The sequence below is a fragment of the Dasypus novemcinctus genome, chromosome 3 (genome assembly GCF_030445035.2).
Source record: "Dasypus novemcinctus isolate mDasNov1 chromosome 3, mDasNov1.1.hap2, whole genome shotgun sequence".
NCBI classification, from domain to species: Eukaryota; Metazoa; Chordata; class Mammalia; order Cingulata; family Dasypodidae; genus Dasypus; species Dasypus novemcinctus.
In genome coordinates, this window is record NC_080675.1 from 63759727 (window position 1) to 63779696 (window position 19970).

The following is a 19970-nucleotide window of genomic DNA, read 5'->3' on the forward strand; positions in this document are numbered from 1 at the left end:
TTTTCTATTGTTACTATAACAAATTACCACAGACTTAATGACTTAAAATGATACAAATTTATTTTCTCACTTTTCTGGAGGTCGGAAATATGAAACAGTTCCTCCTAGGCTAAAAGCAAGGTGTTGACAAAGCTGTGTTTCTTTTAGAAGTTCTAGGGAAGAATCCATTTCCCCAACTTTTCTAGCTTCTAGAGGCCATCTGCAATCCATGGCTTGTTGCCCCTTTCTTCATTTTCAAAGCACGACAGTACAACCTCTGTTCTGTTTTCACTTTTCTTCTTGATTCTAACTCTCTTGACTTCCTCCTACATTATTGATTGCCTATTTGCCAAAGCCTATGCAAAATACTGGGTATATAATGTTGATGAGGAAAACATAGTTCATTTTATTGAAGTTTAATTTTGTTTCAAGAGACAGACAAAAGTGTAGGTGTGGGAGTAGGGATGATGTAGCTCGAGCAGTTGAGTGCCTGCTTCTTACATGGCAGGTCCTGGCTTTGGTTCCGAGGGTCTCCTAAAAAGAACAAAAAAACCCAACCAAACAACAAGCATAAGCAAATGAAAAAACTGACTCAGGGGAGCCGCTGTGGCTCAGTGGCTGAGTGTCAGTTTTCCACATATAAGGTCTCAGGCTTAATCCCTGGCTCCCGGTACCTAAAAAAAAAAAGGAAGAAAGAAAGTGTAAGGGTGAGCACTTTTATAAATTGTGCTTAGATGTTTTCTCTAACATATCTAAACTTATGAATCCATCCTCCCAAGCTGCGATGAAGATATTTTAAAATGTACCTTCCTTCTGTGACTTTTGGTTTAAAGAGTCTCTCTATTTTCTTTTTTCTTTTTTTTATTATCTTTTTTTTAAAGATACATAAATCACACAAAATGTTGCACTAAAAAATATAAGAGGTTCCCAAACCCTCAACTCCTCCCACATCAGCAACTTCTTTCATTAGTGTGGTACATTCATTGCATTTGATGACTACATTTTGGAGCATTGCTACACAGCATGGATTATAATTTACATTGTAATTTACATTCTCTTCCAGTCCATTCAGTGGGTTATGGCAGGATATATAGTGTCCTGCATTTGTCCCTGCAATATAATTGAGGACAACTCCAAGTCCTGAAAATGCCCCAATATCACACCTCTTTTTCCCTCTCCCTGCCTTCAGCAACTCCCATGGCCACTGTCTCCACATCAATGGTATAGTTTCTTCCATTGATAGAGTCACAATAATTCTATAGTAGAATACCAGTAAGTCCACTTTAACCCATATTTTATTTCTTCATCCTGAGGACCCTGGGATGGTGACGTCCACTCCACCTCTAAATTGAGAGGGGGTTTTGATCCCACACGGCTAATCGATGGACTTCTGCTTTCAGCTGTAGACTCTCGGTTCCCTGGTGTGGTGGTAGACCATCCTTACCTCCCTGTTAGCTGACCTGGTTAAGTCCAACAAACTGGAGAGGAGGCAACTCTGCTGGGGCTCAGGGCCCAGCTGGAATATAGACAGTCCAGAGATTCAAGTCTCCTGAGTATACACCAACCCCAGTGCCAACCACAGTTTCAATAAGAGTGACAGAAGAGGCACGCACAGAGAGGTCATACCTGAGTCCAACTCCATCACACTTAGGAGCACAAATTCCAAAGTAGGGCCCACTGGCAAGGCACCAAACTCCAGAGACATGTGTCATGACTGTAGGACCTGAGTGACTCCGTAGACTTTAAGAGCACCACTACCTGGGGTTGTATCTACTTTGGCTGTTGAGATGTGTGTAAGCATGACCCCTCTGATGAACTCATTTTGAAGCCTCTTAGCCATATAAACTCATTTGTCTCTACCATTTCCCCCTTTTATTCAAGGTCTATTTCTAGTTGCATCACCAGCTGGTGCTTGGTAGTAATCCCTCGGTGCCAGGGAAGCTCATCCCCAGGAATCAAGTTCCATGCCAGGGGGGAAGGCAATGCATCTACATATTGAGTTTGGTTTAGAGATTGGCCACATTTGAGTAACATGGAGGTTCCCAGGAGGTAAATCTTAGCATCCTGCAACTCTAGGCCTAGTTCAAATTTCAAGCACACAGGCTCATAAGCATAGTCTCTTCCAGATGAATAATTCTCTTTTCAGTATACATGCATTATTTCTATTTTTCTCCCCTCTATTTCTTCCTAAGGAGCTGACTGGGGTGGAGGATGGGAGTTCATGACCTAGAAATAGGAAAGGGTACATTGGATTCAACTGATATTCTCTGCTTCTTCAGTAACTTCTGCTGTGATGAGCCAATCTGATCTAGTTTCCTAGGTCCATTGAGTTGATTTCTTAAAAGATGAGGCTGTTGAATTTATTTTTGATTCTCTGGAGAGTTTCAGTGATGACAAGAGGTTCTTGGTTCTTGAAGATGCTACATATACTGCAGACTCATGTGGTACCCAGACATCCTACATTTGGATCCCAACAAAGTAGTCCACCTTGCAGCTATTTACACTTGCCTTACATCCCTCTATAATGACTCCAAAAGGCATGCCAACATTCTGCATTGTTTCTGGGGAATGGGGTAACTTTTGGGTCCTTTCATCAGATTTGAAAGTTGAGGGGGTCTCCCTCTCTCTTTCACCATCACTCACTTTTTATTTCTCTTTTCTGTCTAACCATGACATGGTCTTTGATCTGCTGAAATTGACACAGGACCATGTAACTTGACAGACTTGTACCAAAGCCCCATTGGGAAAGTGAGACAAAAACTCTCTCTGCTTTTACCTTTTTCCTCATCCTATCTAACACTTACTTCATCCCTGTGCAGAACCTTAATACACTTTGCTTGCTTTCCTTTTTCTATACTCTTCTTTGGCTAATGGTAAAACCTATTGCCAATATCAAAAGGGATGACTCGACATTTTGTCAGGAGTGAAAGAATTTAGAATCCTTTCCTCTGACAACTATAATAGCTATTTTTTCATTATAAATTTAAAACAAATTATGTTTAGTAGTGAAAGATTAAATGTGAACTCTAGGTTATCTCTAATTGCTGCCTACTGATTTGATGAGTGAGAAACGGCAGGGCAAAAAGATTGTCAGGATTTGAAAATACTTTAGAACCGTCACAGAATATCCTGATTACTATATTGTATAAGATATTTGCAAATTTTTATGAGTTAATAAGAGGAGGATATAAGGATTCACAAAATATTACTTATTTTAGGTTGGGCAATCAAAGAATACCTCTGTGAAGAAGTGATATTGAGCTGAGATTTCAGAGAGCTGGCATTTAAGCAAAAGAGAAAGTCTATTTTGCTCAGAAAGAAAAGCATGTGCACAAGTCTTGAGTCTTGTTCAAAAAACAAAATACAGATGAGCATAACAAGAATGTAATGAGTGAAAGGATAGGTAGCTCAGGATGCATTTGAACAGATAAAGGGATCAGGTGATGAAAATATCTATAAGCCATGGTCAGAAACATAGATTAAATTTTTTCATCTTTATTATTATTATTAATCTATTATTATTTTTTTAGAGAAGTTGTGGGTTTACATAAAATACAGGGTTCCCATATATTACCCTATTTAAACAGCTTGCATTGGTGTGGTTTAACATTTTTGATCTTCTGCATCAAGCACTCTTATAAAGATTGTATCTTTGTTTAGATACAATCAGAGCTGCAAACATTACCTTTTCTTTATGATCCTTCTCTTTGAATGATTTTAAGAACCAAGGTAAAATAGGAAAAAGGAAAAATAAACTGACTTTTTAAAAGTTTTTGGCAGACTGTAATGTGGCTGGGAACACCTTTTATTATTCATGACTCTTCAGATACACTGTTCCTTTCTTAAATCCTTTCAATAGTGTAGATATATCTAGTAGGTAATCCATGGTTCATTCATTTAAAAAATCAATTTTTCTTAGAAAGGAAAGTATGAAATATATACATGAAATTGTTTTATCCTTTTCTAATTTTATTAAAGAAAATGGAGTTTGAAGGATTATGTTAGTCAGCGTTTTCTAGGGAAACAGAACCAAGAGGAAATATCTGTAAATAGTATGAGATTTTATAAAATTCTCTCACATGACCATGGGGATGCAAAAGTCCAAATTCTTCAGGGCAGGCTGCAAACCAGGGGCTCCAATGGAGGTCCTTGATGAATTCCCAGGAGAAGTTGGCTGTCCAAAGTGGAGCTGGAATTCTTTCTGAATGGTTAAAATCAATTCCCCTTTTAAGGTCTTCAACTGATTGGATAAGACCTCACTTATTGCTGATGGCAATCTCCTTGGTTGATTTTAGATGTAGTCAGCCAGCAACTGTGATTAGAGTCACAACCTGCTTAAGTTTATAATAATCTACTATCATCCTCTGAGATCCATCTTTTTTCTGCACAGGCCAAATAGGAGAATTGAATGGGGATGTGGTGGGAATCACCATTCCTGCATCACTTAAATCCTTGATGGTAGCACTAATCTCTACAATACTTCCAGCTATCTCATATTGCTGTTGATTTACTATTTTATTAGGTAGTTCTAGTGGCTTCCACTTGGCCTTTCCTACTATAAGAGCCCTCACTCCACAAGTCAGTGATAGAGCATGGGGATTCTGCCAGTTACTGAGTATGTCCATTCCAATTATGCACTCTGGAACTGGGGAAATAACTGCCACATGGGTCCAAGCACCCACTGTACCACTGTAAGATGGATCTGAGCTAAAACTCGATCAATCACCTGAACTATATAAGCCCATACTCTGACTGGTGGACACAGTGACTTTTGGGTCTCCTGGAATTACTATCACTTCTGAGCCCGTATATAATAATCCCCAAAATGTCTGATCATTTCCTTTTTTCCAATGCTCTGTTACTCTGGTAAAAAGCTGTAGGTCTCTTTGCAGACAGCTGCAAGGAAGATACATATATAAATTTTTGGCAGTGTTAACAGGATCCTTCTCCAAGGTGACCTGCCCTTCTCCTCATTCAAGGGACTCTGAGTCTGTAAACTGTCTCAAGTTAGGGAATTGATTAAGGGGCCGTGATTCTCTGTGTCTGTAATTCTAGTTAGGGTTTTGTTCACTTGACCTAGAACTCTTCTGCTTATACAGATCAAGTAGAAATTTAGTAAATAGCCCATCTATTTCACTTTTAGGTACCCCATGATCTATTAGCCAATGCAATAGCTCTGCAATTCAAGCTCTTTTGATTGCTGTTTTGAGTCTGCTTTTCATTGAAGTAGCCATTCCTAGCTTGTCTTTGGTGATTAACTGCTGATACTTGGCTTTTACCAGCCCAAGATCTGATTATCCACATAATGTTTAAGGATCCTATTTCCATGACTGCAGTTCTCATAGTAGTCTCTGGACTGCAGGGAGAGCCACAGAGCTCTTCAGGGAAGATGGAGTTAGTCTTGAAAATTTATTCCTCACAGTCCTGGTTAAAGTTGTGTACTCTGGATATTCCTGGGATGGGTGAGCAGCTCTTAAGTAATAAATCCATTTTAGCATCCCTATCTCTTTAAGCCTTTGAATTCCCTATTCTACAGTTTACCAGAGTAAATCGGACATCTCAATCTCAGATATTCTAGGCCATCTTTTGGTCCGTGTTTCAGTCAGCCACCCAAACAAACTGTTAGGCCCTTTCTAACCCCTTTAACTATAGCATTGAATCCAGAATTTCTGCTTAGTAGGTTCATATCTATAAATTCATTCTGATCCAACTTTATATTCCTTCCACCATTATCCCACGCTCTTAATAAGCATTCCTATACATATTCCCCTGATTTCTGTTTATATAAATTGGAAAACTTATGCACTTCTTTTAGAATATACCATACTTCCTCATGGGTCACAATCTGTACTTTGTCTTTGGGAGCTTTTTGTGATTTTAGTCTAGTAATAGCTCTCTTGTAGAGAAGAGGGGTGGTGGGTGTGGATAATGAGAAGGATTAGAAGTGTTTTACAAATGTACTGACCTCAGGGCATTCCTTTGCCTATTGTCTGGTGAGACAGGATTAATATCTTCAGACAGCGGTTGGATGGCAGATTCCTCAGAGTAGAGTGGAAGTTGTGCAGTGCAGGCTGGAATTTGGCTGGTACCCATCTCAGGGCTGGAAGGAGGTCCAGATTCCCTGGGGCAGGCTGAAGGCTGTGTGATACAAGGCTGATATTGTGTAGTCTCCACAGGGCAGGCCATCATAGGTTTATCTCACAAAGTCTCAGCAGAATTTAGGGTTCCAATGTCCCCATCAGTATCCTCCTCATCCCATATGCCTCCATCCCAGTTCTCAGGGTCCCAGTCCTTTTTAATTAATGCCTTATCTTTAACAGCAGACACCCTGTAATGTTGATATTTTAGTTTCCTTTGTAACTATGCTACTCATACAAAGAGACTCTGAGTCTGGTCTTCAGATATCTCAAGTCTGTGGATGCATGAAACAAGATTTTATTTCAGAGAACACATAGAAACTTTTACATCATTCATATGGCATTTGTAACCATATCCAGAGTATTTAGGAACAGCCTGCCAACATCATTGTATCTTCTGACTCTACAAAACCCTGTTAACATGTTGAAAACATTCTCACCCAGATCTTTGCATCTTATAAGTATAGAAGTAGTTGAATCCAGTGGTGATATTTTGTGTATTTCTATTACCAACTCATGCCATGAGTTTTCAGTGGCCTCTTGATTATTAGAAAGTTGATCTTGAGTGCAATCAGAGTAGCGATCCAATTGCAAAAATGCCAAAACCAATTTAGAAATTCCATTTTTAAGATTCTGCTTCTCAAGAACCGCTCTTGGTAACAAGCTGTATTAGCATTCTCTAGGGGAAAAGAACCAATAGGAGATATCTGTAAATAGTATGAGATTTTATAAAACCTCTCATGTGACTGTGGGAATGCACAAGTCCAAGTTCCACAGGGTAGGCTCCAAACCTGGGGTTCAAAAGAAAGTCCTTGATGAATTCCCAGGAGGCAGTGGCTGTCCAAAATGGTACTGGGAATTCTCTCTCTGAATGCTAAAATCACTTCTCCATTTAAGGCCTTTAACCAATTGGACAAGATGTCACTCATTGCAACAGGTTATTATAGGTAAAAGTAAGACTTGGGTCACAGTTGAGGACTGACAGACAGCATGACCAACAAACAACATGACTGGCAGACAACATGACTGACAGGCAACATGGCCAGCAGACAACATGGCTGACAGACAAAATGGCTGGCAGACCACATGACTATGAGACCACATCCAAAAACCTCCTGAGGCATCTCATGAGAGTCTGGCCACGAGAATCTAATTTAGAATGAGAATCCTCTTTGGGTTAAGGGAAAGCCCCAGATACCCTCAAAAGACTTCATCTTTGGTCCCCTGAGAAATGACAGAAAATGACATGTGGGACAACCAACCAGAACAGGAAATAGCTGGTGCTGGAGCCCATCCTCCAACATTATGAAGGGCAGGGAGGAAAGACTTTAAAAAGCCCTGACCTGGGGTCCCATACACACATCTCACCCTGCAGTCCATCTCCGGTCCATGCCTTAGACTGTGTACTTTTCTTATTTTCCTGTTTCTTAGTAAACTTTTAACTCCCTTGCCTTCCCTATAGCATATCCTTAAATTCTTTTATGCTACATAAGCCAAGAACCTAGAAGCCCAGAACACAGATCCTTCCAGTAACATTATTTGGTGAGCCAAGCCAGGAAACAGAGATGCACGTGGTGCTCCCGGACCTCCACCAGAGGCTGATGAGTTTTTAATTAAAGCCTGTCTGTGTGCCCACTTTTGTTTTATTAGTGAGGCCCTGAGATTACCTCTAGGACCCCTGAGGCTATTTGCTTATAAACTGCAATAGTCTCTGCTTAGAATGTGCCTCTTATTGTCAGGGTTAACTGTGGAACTATTCCCTGTGAGTGGCCATGAGGTGAGCTCACTCATGGCTATCTCCTACAACTTCTGCAAAGTAGGTAAAAGAAAGGTCCCTAGAAAGGCCCTTTCCTGGTGGGAGAGCCCGGTTTGGAAGCTAAGGTCTAGGAACTAGACCCAGACATCTCCCAAGCCCTTTAAGGCTCTAGGGATGCCCAGAAACATAAGGTTTCTGATCCCAGAATATGTGGACAGTGAGCATGACTTCCAACCTCCAGGATGCTGGTTTGATGAGCAGCCTGTTCAATCATGTCTGGCAGTGGGACACCACCAAGACTTATCCTTCCCTAGGATAATGGATGACTTCTAATTGGGACAACCTACCTAGTGATTATCTAAAAAGAAAGAAGCTAATCTTTTCCTGTCACACCACATGACTGCAGTATGGCCAAGAGTGGGCTCTGTATGGGATCCTGAATTCAAGTTAAATCTGTCTAAGAAAGGAGAAGACAGACATATCTGAGGGCCAGAGACCACATGGCCATGTCTCCTTAAAGGGATGAGAAAATGTACTATCAAACCAGTCAATTTCAAATAAGCTCAGGGAGGTGACTCAGAGGTAAAACCTAGAAACCCAGCTAGTCTGCATCAGGTATTTGTAGAAAACCACAGAAACTTTCCCAGGGCTCCTAAACTCCTGTTAAATACCTTTTAGAAATAGCCTTCACAGCTTTCAACAGTCACGATCAGGCTGCTGAGTAGAAACAGGTGAGGAGGGAGCAGGCATGGGGCCCAGAAGTAGGTTCACCTTTTAGCTGCCGCCATTAAAGTTACTATCAAGTGATGGCCACCAAAATCCAGGGCTCCAACTCAGCAGGAACCTGACCCCAAACTGCCTCATCATGCAGACTGCTGGGGCCCTGCCCCAGGGATGGATGAAGGGGCCTGGAGCCACATGTGCACCATCAACCAGGAGGCCTCAGGTGACCCTTGGTGTTGCAGGTAAGATTGTCAATTTCTTAATTAACATGGGGGCCAAATACTCAGTCCAGCCTTGGTTTTGTCTAGTAAGGAGAGGAAATGGAGAATCAAAATATAAAGATCTAGGTTATTTACTAAACCTCTCTCCTGTAGAATAAGGAACCTCCTCAAATGCCATCAATTAAGATTAAAATGTTCCTGGTTATTCCTAGCTCCCTATTCCCTTGTAAAACTCCAATCCTTCCAGCAAAAATGTCTCACAGGATTTTACCTTTGTGGGAGGTTACTAATAGGATTCAACCCTCAGAGCAGCCCCAGTTCATTTCTCTTTGGGGTCAGGGCTTCTTTGGACCCCTTAGTACTGTACTTAGCAGCTCGGGGATTTTCCTACATGAGGACTCTGCTGTGGATGGACACTGGGAGCTTTGCTTTTAGGTGATTTTAAAGGCAGGTCTTTCCCTAAGCTAAGCTAAGTGTGTAAAATTTGCTCTTCTGTTCTAATCTGTGCTTAACTTTGTGTATAACTTTTAATTTTGTCTGCTCATGCCTAGGGACTTATAAATCAGATTTTGGGTTTGCCTGTTATGAATTGTATACTGGTAAAATGTACCCTAAAAATGAACCTTTAAATTTCAATACCATCTTAAAGTTGAATTTGATGTATAAAAGAGATCACAAGTAGAATTAATTCCACTGCTGGGAAAGCAGGAACACTTAGCAACATTAATTGTTTTAGTTGCTTAGTTAATAAACAAAAGTGTCCAATTTGTTCTAAAGTTAAAACTTACTAAAAACTGTAACTAAGAGTTAAGTCTTTATATTATTAAACGACGGAAGGATAATGTCTGAAATAACTATAACTGGGTGGATTTAGCCCAGACTTACTATGTAATGGTAATTATACACTGAATTTACCTTTGTTTATTGTTACTTCAGATCTAGCCATACCCTTGTTTATGCTGGCTATAATAATGGTATTTATAAACAGAATCTACCTTCGATTATGTTTACTTCAGGTCTAACCTCATCCTTGTGTATGCTTGCTATTGTAATGTAATTCTAAACCAAGTTTACCTTTGTTTGTTGTTACTTTAGGTCTAGACTCAGCCTTTGCTTATGCTTACAGTTATTTCAGGTCTAGCCTCACCCCTTGCTTATGTTTATGGTTATTTCGGGGCTGGCCTCTCCCCTGTTTGTAGAATGGCTCAGGGAAAGGCAAATTTGAGACACCCCTGTCTTCTGTCCTTCCCCTGGCATCAATAACCCTGTTTTTCTCATGGTTATCCAGGTGTAGGCTAGATTGCTGCCTGGTGGAATTCTCAACCTCCGGGGTTAGATACCTGCTCTTCCAGCCCCGTGGCCCCCAGAGTCAGGTTATTTCAGATGTCTGAGGAGTGGAGGGCCTCTCAGCTTGAGGGTTGATGTTCCTAAAAGCAGTAAGTCATCTGAAAAACTAGGCTTCCCTGAGACTTCAATTACTTCAGTGAGTACACACTGATGTTAGTGTTGCTCATCCAAGGTCTGTCAAAGTCAAAATGTGAAATAAGCAAAGATCTGAAGTAAAGGAAAATGTTGTAAAAGATATTTTAAAACATTGGGAAAAAAATAGGTTAAGCCAAATAATTTAACGGAATAATTGAAAGGAACAAAATTCTTGCGCAAAACTGCATGGTCATAGTGCAGAGTAATTAGAAATAGAAATAGTCTTCAAAGAGGTAATTTAAATGTTATTTTATAGTTACACTTATTCGGTAAGAGAATGAAAATTATAAATAACATTAGTGAGTTGTGTGTCTCACTATTTGTGTCTGCCTATTTGCTCAGTGTATATCTTCATACATCAGGACAGTAATATCAAATTAACAAATGAAAATTCTTAGAAGATCTCTATTCAAATTATTAAAAATTAAATACACAGTTATATATGTGAATGAGTATTCCTGGAGCCCAAATTAAGCTAAGCAAGATGGAAAGGTCATATAGATATCTGAATATAGAAAATATTGGGAAAGAGAAATGTTTTTCCTAAGTTCTTTGACCTCCCTAACACCTGAACCTTCTCTTTGCAAAAGCTATGAGAGAAGGACTAGGTGTAGCAGATTAAAACTCTTTATCTTCTAAGCCAGAGTATTAAGAATCATAGTTTTTCCTGTAATCCCTCAATTTAAACCTTTTTACAGCCTTAAAATAAGGGTAGTTAAAAATCCTATTACCAAATTTCAGTAAGTAAAGGAAAAGTATTTGAAAGCTATGGAAATGTCTTTTCTAAATTATGATTAAAACAAATTAAACAATTATAGTTATTCCAGAACCTAGCAATCAGTATGCTTTTAAAATAAGGTAATAGATTTCAATATAGTCAAATTCTCCTGTGCATTCAAACCAGACACAAGTACAGTGGATGATGCCTCTCCATTTGAGTTATTGGCAAGGCTGGTCACTATCACCCCTAAAACAATAAAATATCTACCACATCTTTGGACCTGCTCCTGAAGTAGATGAAAAGTATGTTGCAGTTTTGGACTCCTGCAGTAGCTGGCAATTGCTCAGTATGCCTAAATGTACAGAGAACATTGTCTCCAGACAGGTTCTGTTTCATAGTGCCAAAAAATGCTATGTACCAGGCCAGTGAAACACTGGAGTGTTACTTTCCTAGTCTCTCTCTAGGATCAACAATGCTGCAGCATCTTGTACATTTTGAACCTTAACTTCCCATTCCCTACCCCCACCCTATCCTCTGATAACCTACACTCTAGATTCTGACTCAATGAGTTTGTTTATTTAATTGTTTCAAATCAAGGAGATCATACAATATTTGCTCCTTTTTTGTCTGGCTTATTTCGCTCAACAAGATATCTTCAAGGTTCATCTATGTTGTCACATGTATCAAAGCTTCATTCCTTTTTATGGCTAAATAATATTCCATTGCATGCATATAGCACATGGTATTTATCCATTTATACAATGATGGACACTTGAGTTGCTTCCATCTTTTTGGCAAATGTGAATAATGCTTCTATGAACATAGTTGTGCAACTCTCTGTTCAAGTTTCTGCTTTCGATTCTTTTGGCTATATACCTAGAAATGGGATTGCTGGGTCATATGGTAGTCCTATCCTTAGTTTTCTGAGAAGCAGTCAAACTGTCTTCCACGGCAGCTACACCATTTTACATTCCCACCAGCAACGAATGTGCCTATTTCTGCACATCCTCTCCAACACTTTTTATTTTCAATTTTTTTTTTTACAGTCCCCATTCTAAAGGGTGTGAAATGTTATCTCACTGTGTTTGGAATTGCATTTCCCTGATGGCTAATGATTCTGAACTCTTTTCATGTGCTTTCTGGCCATTTGTATATCTTCTTTGGAGAGATGTCTATTGAAGTCTTTTGCTCATTTTTAATTTGGTTTGTCATTTTGTTGTTAAGTTGAAGTATTTCTTTATATATTCTGGATATTAAACCTTTATCAGAAATGTGGTTTTGAAATATTTTCTCCTGTTATGTAGGTTGTTATTTTACTTTCATGGTGAAATCTTTTGAGACTCAAAAGTTTTTAATTTTGATGAGATCTCATTTATCTATTTTTTCTTTTGTTGCTTGTGCTTTAGGTGTAAAGTCTGAGAAACCATTGCTAAAACAATGTTTTGAGGATACTTCCCTATGTTTTCTTCTAGGAGTTTGATAGTTCTAGCTTTTATATTTAGATCTTGATCAACTTTGGGTTCATTTTTGTATATGGTGTGAGGTAGCGGTCTTCCTTCTTTGGGGGGCAATGGGAGATTCTGTTTTCCCAGTACCGTTTGCTGAAGAAACTATTCTTTCCCTATTGTGTGGTTTGTCACATTTTCAAAAACAAATTGTGAAGGCTGATTTCTGAGCCATCAATTTGATTCCATTAATCTACATTCCCTGGGAATCCAGGTCCTGTGATTTTCTTATTTGGGAGGATTTTGATGATGGATTCAAAATCTGTTTGCTCTTCTCTTCTAATTCTTCCAGTTTTGAGGCTAGATCTCTGATTTAAAGTCTACTTTTTTAATGTAAGCATTTAGAGATATAAATTACCCTCTCAGTACTTCCTTTGCTGAATCTCATATGTTTTGGTATATTGTATTTTCATTTCCCTTTACCTCAAGATATTTCCTAATTTCACTTGTGATTTCCTCTTTAACACAATGATTGTTTAAGAATATGTTGTTTAATTTCTATATATTTGTGAATATTCCATTTCTACCTCTGTTATTGATTTCTAGTTTTATTCCATAGAAGTCAGGGAATATAAATTGTATGATTTAATATTTTTGAATTTACTGAGACGTGTTTTGTGACTCAACATATGCTCTATCCTAGGGAATAATCCTGCACACTTGAGAAGAATGTGTATTATGCTTTCATTGGGTACAGTGTTCTCTATATTTCTCTTAGGTCTAGTTGGTTTAGTGTATCATGCAAGTCTTGTATTTGTTTATTGATCATCCAACTAGATGTTCTATTCATTATAAAAAGTGGTGTATCAAAGTCTCCTACTATTAATATAGACCACCAGTTTTTCCTTTCCAATCCATCAGTATTTTCTTCATAATTTTTAGGTTCTGTTGGTAAGTGCAAATATATTAATAATTGTTACATCTTCTTGTTGCATTGTCCCTTTTATCAGTATATAATGACCATCTTTGTCCTTCATACCTATTTTTCACTCAAAGTTTATTTTGTCTGATATTAGTATAGCTACTACAGTTCTCTTTAGTGTCCTACTGTATGGTATATGTTTATTTTCATCCTTTAACTTTCAAACTGTTTATATCTTTGAATTTAAGATGAGTCTCTTTCAGATGGCATATAGTTGTGTCATGCTTCTCCCCCGCCCCCCCCCCCCCCTCAAATCTGGCCATCTCTGTCTTTTAACTGGAGAGTTTAATCCATTCACATTTTAAATTCACTACTAATTCACTACTAATAATGCAGGCCCTCCCTCTGTCATTTTGCTATTTAGCCTTTGTATATCTTATACTTTTTTTGATCCTGTCTTCTTCCATTATTGCCTACTTTCGTATTTATTTGATCCTTTGTGTTGTACCATATTAAGGACCTTCTTATTTCTATCTGGATATATTACTTATCTAATTTCCTTATGGTTACAATTAGGGTTAAAATGTACCATGCTAAATATATAGCAGTCATATGTGGTTTGGTACTAACCTAACATCAATAGCTTGCACATATACTTTTCCTATATCCCTCTATCCCCAAACATGTTTTTTTTTTTGTACCTGTTACCACTTGTATCATTCATATGTCTAAAATCCCAGATTTATTATTACATTTTTTTTCATTTGCTTTAGCACATGTAAGAAGAAGTGGTATTACATACCAAAATATTCACTTCAATAATACTGGCTTTTATAATTATTCAAATGATTAACTGTACTCCAGGTCTTTATTTCTTTATGATGCTTTGAACCACTGTCTAGTGTCCTTTTCTTTCAGGCTGAAAAACTCCCTTTTACATTGATTATAGGGCAAGTCTAGTAGTGGTAAACTCCCTCAGTTTTTGTTTATCTAAGAATATGTTAATCTCTCACTCATTATTGAAAGAAAGACTCACTGGATATAAAATTATTGAGTGGCAGCTGTTTCTCTTCATATTTCAACCAACTGCCTTCTTGCCTCCATGTTTTCTGATGAGAAACCAGCACTCAATCTAATTGTGGCCCCCTTGTATGTAATTTGTTTTTCTCTTGTACCTTTTAGAACTCTCTCATTGTGCTTTGCATTTGATAGTATCATAATATATGACAGCATGTATTTTTTTCATGTTTATATTGTTTAGTGTTCTCTGGGCTTCTTGGATGTGCACATTCATGTCTTTTGCTAAGTTTGGGAAGTTCTCTGATATCATTTCTTTAGATATTATTTCTTCCCCATTCGCTCTGTTCCTTCTGAGACTCCTACAATGTCTATGTTGGTGCATATGATAGTGTCCCAGAGTTGTTTTAGGCTATTTTCAATTTTAATTGGACACTGCACATGTTAATATTTTAAAATGTTAACTCTGGTTTATTCCCTGAGAAGTCTGTTTCTTGATTTTGTAACCAGATGGTGATAAAATAGGTTTTCTTGGCTACAGCCCTCTTATCTGGAAGGTCTGCCCAAGTCGAGCACTGTGTGCAGAGTCTCATTGTTTTTTCTTTGTCTGTATCTTTTCCTGAGCCTTTGCTTGTTAGTTGTTTTGGAGTTCTTCTCTTTACAGGAATTTGGTTGTCCCCTTAGTTTCACAGGAGACAGGCCTCCCTCTCCCACTTATTTCAAGCTGGCAAGCCTATGTCTCAGATTGTCCACTTCTTTGTTTCCTTCCCTCCTTTTGTTGTCTCAAGTGGCTTTTTCCTGGAAGGCACATTCTTTGAGGAGGGGGACCCCAGGGAGGACTCTCCCTAATCAGTCTTTCCCCGCTGAAACAGGGCTAAGGTGACATGAAGACAGCACAGACCATCTCCAAAGTGCCCTGGGGAGGGGATCAGGAGGCATGTCAAGAACTTCTACAGCTACCCAAAGCTGAATGTTCCAGCAAATGTAGCCTTTTGACAAGCTGAGGAAGTGCAGTGTCTTAAAGTCTTCACTATCCCTGACCTGGGGACTATTTAAATCATGGCTGTCACTGCCTCCATCTGGATGGGCTGAGACAATGGCTGCCCCTGGAGCCTCGTCTCCAGAGATCCAAATTCTCAGTGATCAGTGACCAGCAATGCCCAGCCATGTTACTGGGAAAGAAGTTCTTATGTACCTTTCTGTCAAAAGTAAGCTAGATAGGGCATGGACCCCAGGGCATCATTCAGCAAGAGTGGGGAATGGGCACTGGTAGCCACATTTCAAAGAGAAGAATTTTCTTTTGTTTATAATAATTTATCTTCCTCTTCCTCCTGCTCTTCCCTGGATGCTGTATTCTTCTAACCTCTGGAGTTTCAAAATAGTTGTTTTGGACAGTTCCTGCCTATTTAATCATTGTTTTGGTAGAAGGATTGAGTTGTGGCACTCCCTATTCTACCATCTTCTCACAGTGTGGATTAGATTTTAATTAAAAAATAAAGCCATTTGAGAGTTTTAGGCTGGGTTTTGGCATGATGCTCTCTGTGTTTCAACAGCCACTTTTGTCCCTATCTAGAGTAGTCTGTCCAATGGAAGTATATTGTGAGCCACAAATGAGAAACACATATGAAATTTAAAATTTTCAAGTGGCCACATTAAAAGGATAATAATAAACAGTAATATATTTGCATTTAATACAAAATATAAAATTATCATTTTAATATGTAATAACATAAAAATATAAGTAACATATTTCACATATTATTTTCACAGTGTGTCTTCAAAATCCTGTGTTTTATATTATGTAGATTAGCCATGTTTCAAGCACTCTTTAGTCTCCTTTGTCTACATGCTAGAACACAGGGAAGCACAGATATGGAAAGTAGCTTGGGTAAAAATGAGAGAGCAGGGAAATAAGTTAAGTGGTGGTTGCCATCATCTAGTTAAAAGATGACTGTGGAGATGACAAGATGGTGGCAATACAGATGGAGTTGAAATGAGAACACCTGTTGATTGATTACCTGAGGAGTCTCAGGGAAAAGCATACATCAAGGAGGACTCATGAATTTTAGTTTAAATAAACAAATGGCTGGTGATATAATTTACTAAGATACAGAAGGCTTGAGATGAGTAGAATCACTTTTGAAGAAAGAATAAAGACATGGAAGAGAACTAGTTACTCTAACTTTGGAAAATAAGTGACTGGAAACAAAGAATAATCTTCAAATTATGGTTTCTAAACTGTCTTCCACTTATTTTTCCCTTTTTGTTCTTTCACAAATCATCAAAATGCAACAAGAAATGTAAAAAATGAAATTGTAAAATCCATCTTTGGCAAAACTAAGAGATATCTGATATCCCCTGCCAAAGCTAGTAAACATTAAACAAGGATACAACATGATACAGAGATTAATGCTGTGGTTTGATGCCTGCCTGGATTGCTCAGAAAATCAATAAAAATTGTGCCTTCTAGAATTATGCACTCAAAATTTGCGTACCTATATTTAATAGTCCTGTTTACAGACTTCATAACAACTTGTCACAATTCACTGCTTCTAAGTTGGTAACACATTCTGAAAGGCAAAATCAATGTTAACTCTTTGCTCTATTTGGAATGGGGTGTGCAGACTTGAGTCGGGAACTTCCCTGGTCCTGGTTTGGTTTCAGTAAGCAATGGAAACAAAGGAGAACAAGCGTTTACAAAAACAAGTCATGTTTACATGTTGAGGCAGAAGTAAGCATCATGAGCTCTCTAGTGGCATTGGTTTGATAAACTCAATAGAATTCAGACAAACAATCTAGTCTCTTAGAGAAATTTCAATCAACCTGAAGAATGTCCGTATCTGTTCCCTCAACCAGAACATAGAAAGCAAGCAAACAAATAAAAGCTCTAGAGTCAGTCCAGGTGGAATTGCTATCATTCAAAAATAAGTAAGACAAAGATTGTACAAAAGTATTAAGAAAATAAAAACTAAGGGCATATTAATAACACTCATCAGTAACCTATATCCAAAAGATTTGATCATTTTTACCAAATACATTTTCATTAAATCAAAAAATTTCAAAAGCCTGAGGATCCAAGGGAAAAATACAAGAGTTCAGAAAAAATACTGAGGGACAACAAAACTGAGGCAACATGTGAGCAGAGTTTAAAAGAGAAATGGGAGGGAGAAGCTAAACTATCATATTAATGGAAGCCAAATGGAAATCACCCCCATGAAGCAGAATTGATATTGCAGAAAACATAAAAGGTAAAAGTGATAAGGTGGTCAGGATTGAGAAAAGTGAGCAAATGAAATGGAAATGAAAGAAATGAAATTAAGGAGAAAATTGTCATTTAATACAAAGGAGATTAAATTTATGTAATTGGTGTCCTTGAAGAAGAAATTAAATATAATGGAATGGAAAATACATTAAAGTTATTTTTTAAATTGCAGATATAAAATATTTAATTCTATATATTGAAAGGGAAAAGTACATTTCAAGCAAATTGGACACAGAATAGTAACAATGGGATATAACTTATTAAAGTTACAAAATTTCAGAGATGAAGAATGTATCTTTGTTAGCAAAGCAAAAAGATTGTTATTTATGTGTGTAAAAGCATTTGTTTTCCCTCATGGTTCTCTGAGACAATATTTGAAGCTAGAAAAATTTGAACAATGTTTATTAAGTCTTGAGGGAAAAATGTATATTCAACTGAAAAAAGTTTTTCAAGGGCAGAGGCATAAAACAAGCATGTTTTGAACTTGCAGGAACTCATGAACTTTAATTTCTTGGATCCCTGCTTGAAAAAAACAACTATAGAACACATTTCATCCTAAAAAAACATTGACAGAGAACCTATGTTCAAAGGACTAACAAAGAGCATGGTATTCATTTAACTGTAAGACTGAGGTATAATTATATGTGGGGATTAGGTTATGGAAGTCAAATATAAATATCACAAATCCTGATAATGTAGAAATGATTATTAATAGCAAGAAGTGCATGAAAAATGACTAGGGAATGTAAGAGATAGTGAAGTATGCTGATTTCCTTACCTTTATTGTCAGTGGTTAAATGAATTAATTAAAATCTGATACAGAAAACAATGGCAATATAAAGATAGTTAAAGGACTAAAGGAAACATTAAGAAAACTTATATAATCAACTAATTGGAAGGTAGGTGGGTGGAGGGAGGAGGAAGAAATGCAAATTTGCTAATTTAATTATTATACATGAAGGGGAGTACATTAATTGAAATTCTAGTTATAGATGTAATTGCTGGAATAAAAATGTTATCTTCCAAATATATAGAAAACAAAGAATGTAGCAAAATAGTTATAAAATGAAAAATCTGTGGAAACAAAAAAAATGACATAAAATAAGATGTAGGAACTAGATTACCACGTCTGTAAATGTAAATAGGATAAAACCCACCTACTTAAGACTTTCAGATTTGACCACAGAATAATACCCAGCTAAAAGCAGTACACAAGAAACATACATAGAACAAAGTGAGGTAGAGTGAAATTTAAAATATCATTGAAGGGAGAAAGCAGGGGTTCTTGTTTTAATATCAGACTTTGTTGCTGCAAGGGCAAAGGAACTAAATGAGATAAAGAGAGGGACTTCATAATGAAAAAGTTGTACCAACATGAAAAGCTAATGCATGTGGACGTTATATACATCAACACTCATAAAATAAAACAGATGGAAAGAGATAAGAATGTGCAATGAACTGAAACACCTTAATTAAATTGCAGAAAAATAGATAAATGATAGATCAAATAAAATAATTAGTTAAGTCCGTTTAATTTATAACTATTGAACTCTTGCCTGAATACAGACAATGTACTTTGTTAGGACAAGGGTTACACATTATGGCCCATTGGCCAAATCTGTCCCACTGCTTGATTTTTTAACTAAATTTTTATCGGGACACAAGCATTTTCCCCATTCTTTTATGCATTATCTATGGATAACTTTGTGCTCCAATGGCATATTTGAGTAGTTGAGAGGGACATCATATGGCACAAAGTTGAAAATAATTACTGCTTTACCCTTTTCAGAAAAAATAATCCCAGTAATATTTCATGAACCTTAATAATTCCAAATCATAAAGAGAATATAGAGATCAATCTATATTCTTAATGATATCAGAAAATAACAACAAAAACCCTCACTATATGGAAGCTAATTATGAAAACTCAAACTACTATGAAAATACAAAACTCTTTATCAAAGAATAAAGAAAAACAATATCATAAAATATCTAAAAAATAGCAGTAATGAAAACACTGTAGATCAATGAAATCAAGTGGCTCCCAGAAACATATAGTAATTATATGAATAAATAAGAAAGACATAAAGACATAGTAATCATGAAAAAAATGAATAAATGTAATTGAATTTAACATCAACTCAAAAAATGTAGAAAATGACAAAATAAAATTGTGAGATATGAGTAGAATGAATGAATTAGGAAAAAGAATGATAAACTCAATATATGCAAGAGGTGGCTTTTTGAAAATATCAATATAGTAGATAAATATTTGGTAACCAAATCAATTAAAATTAAATCAAAT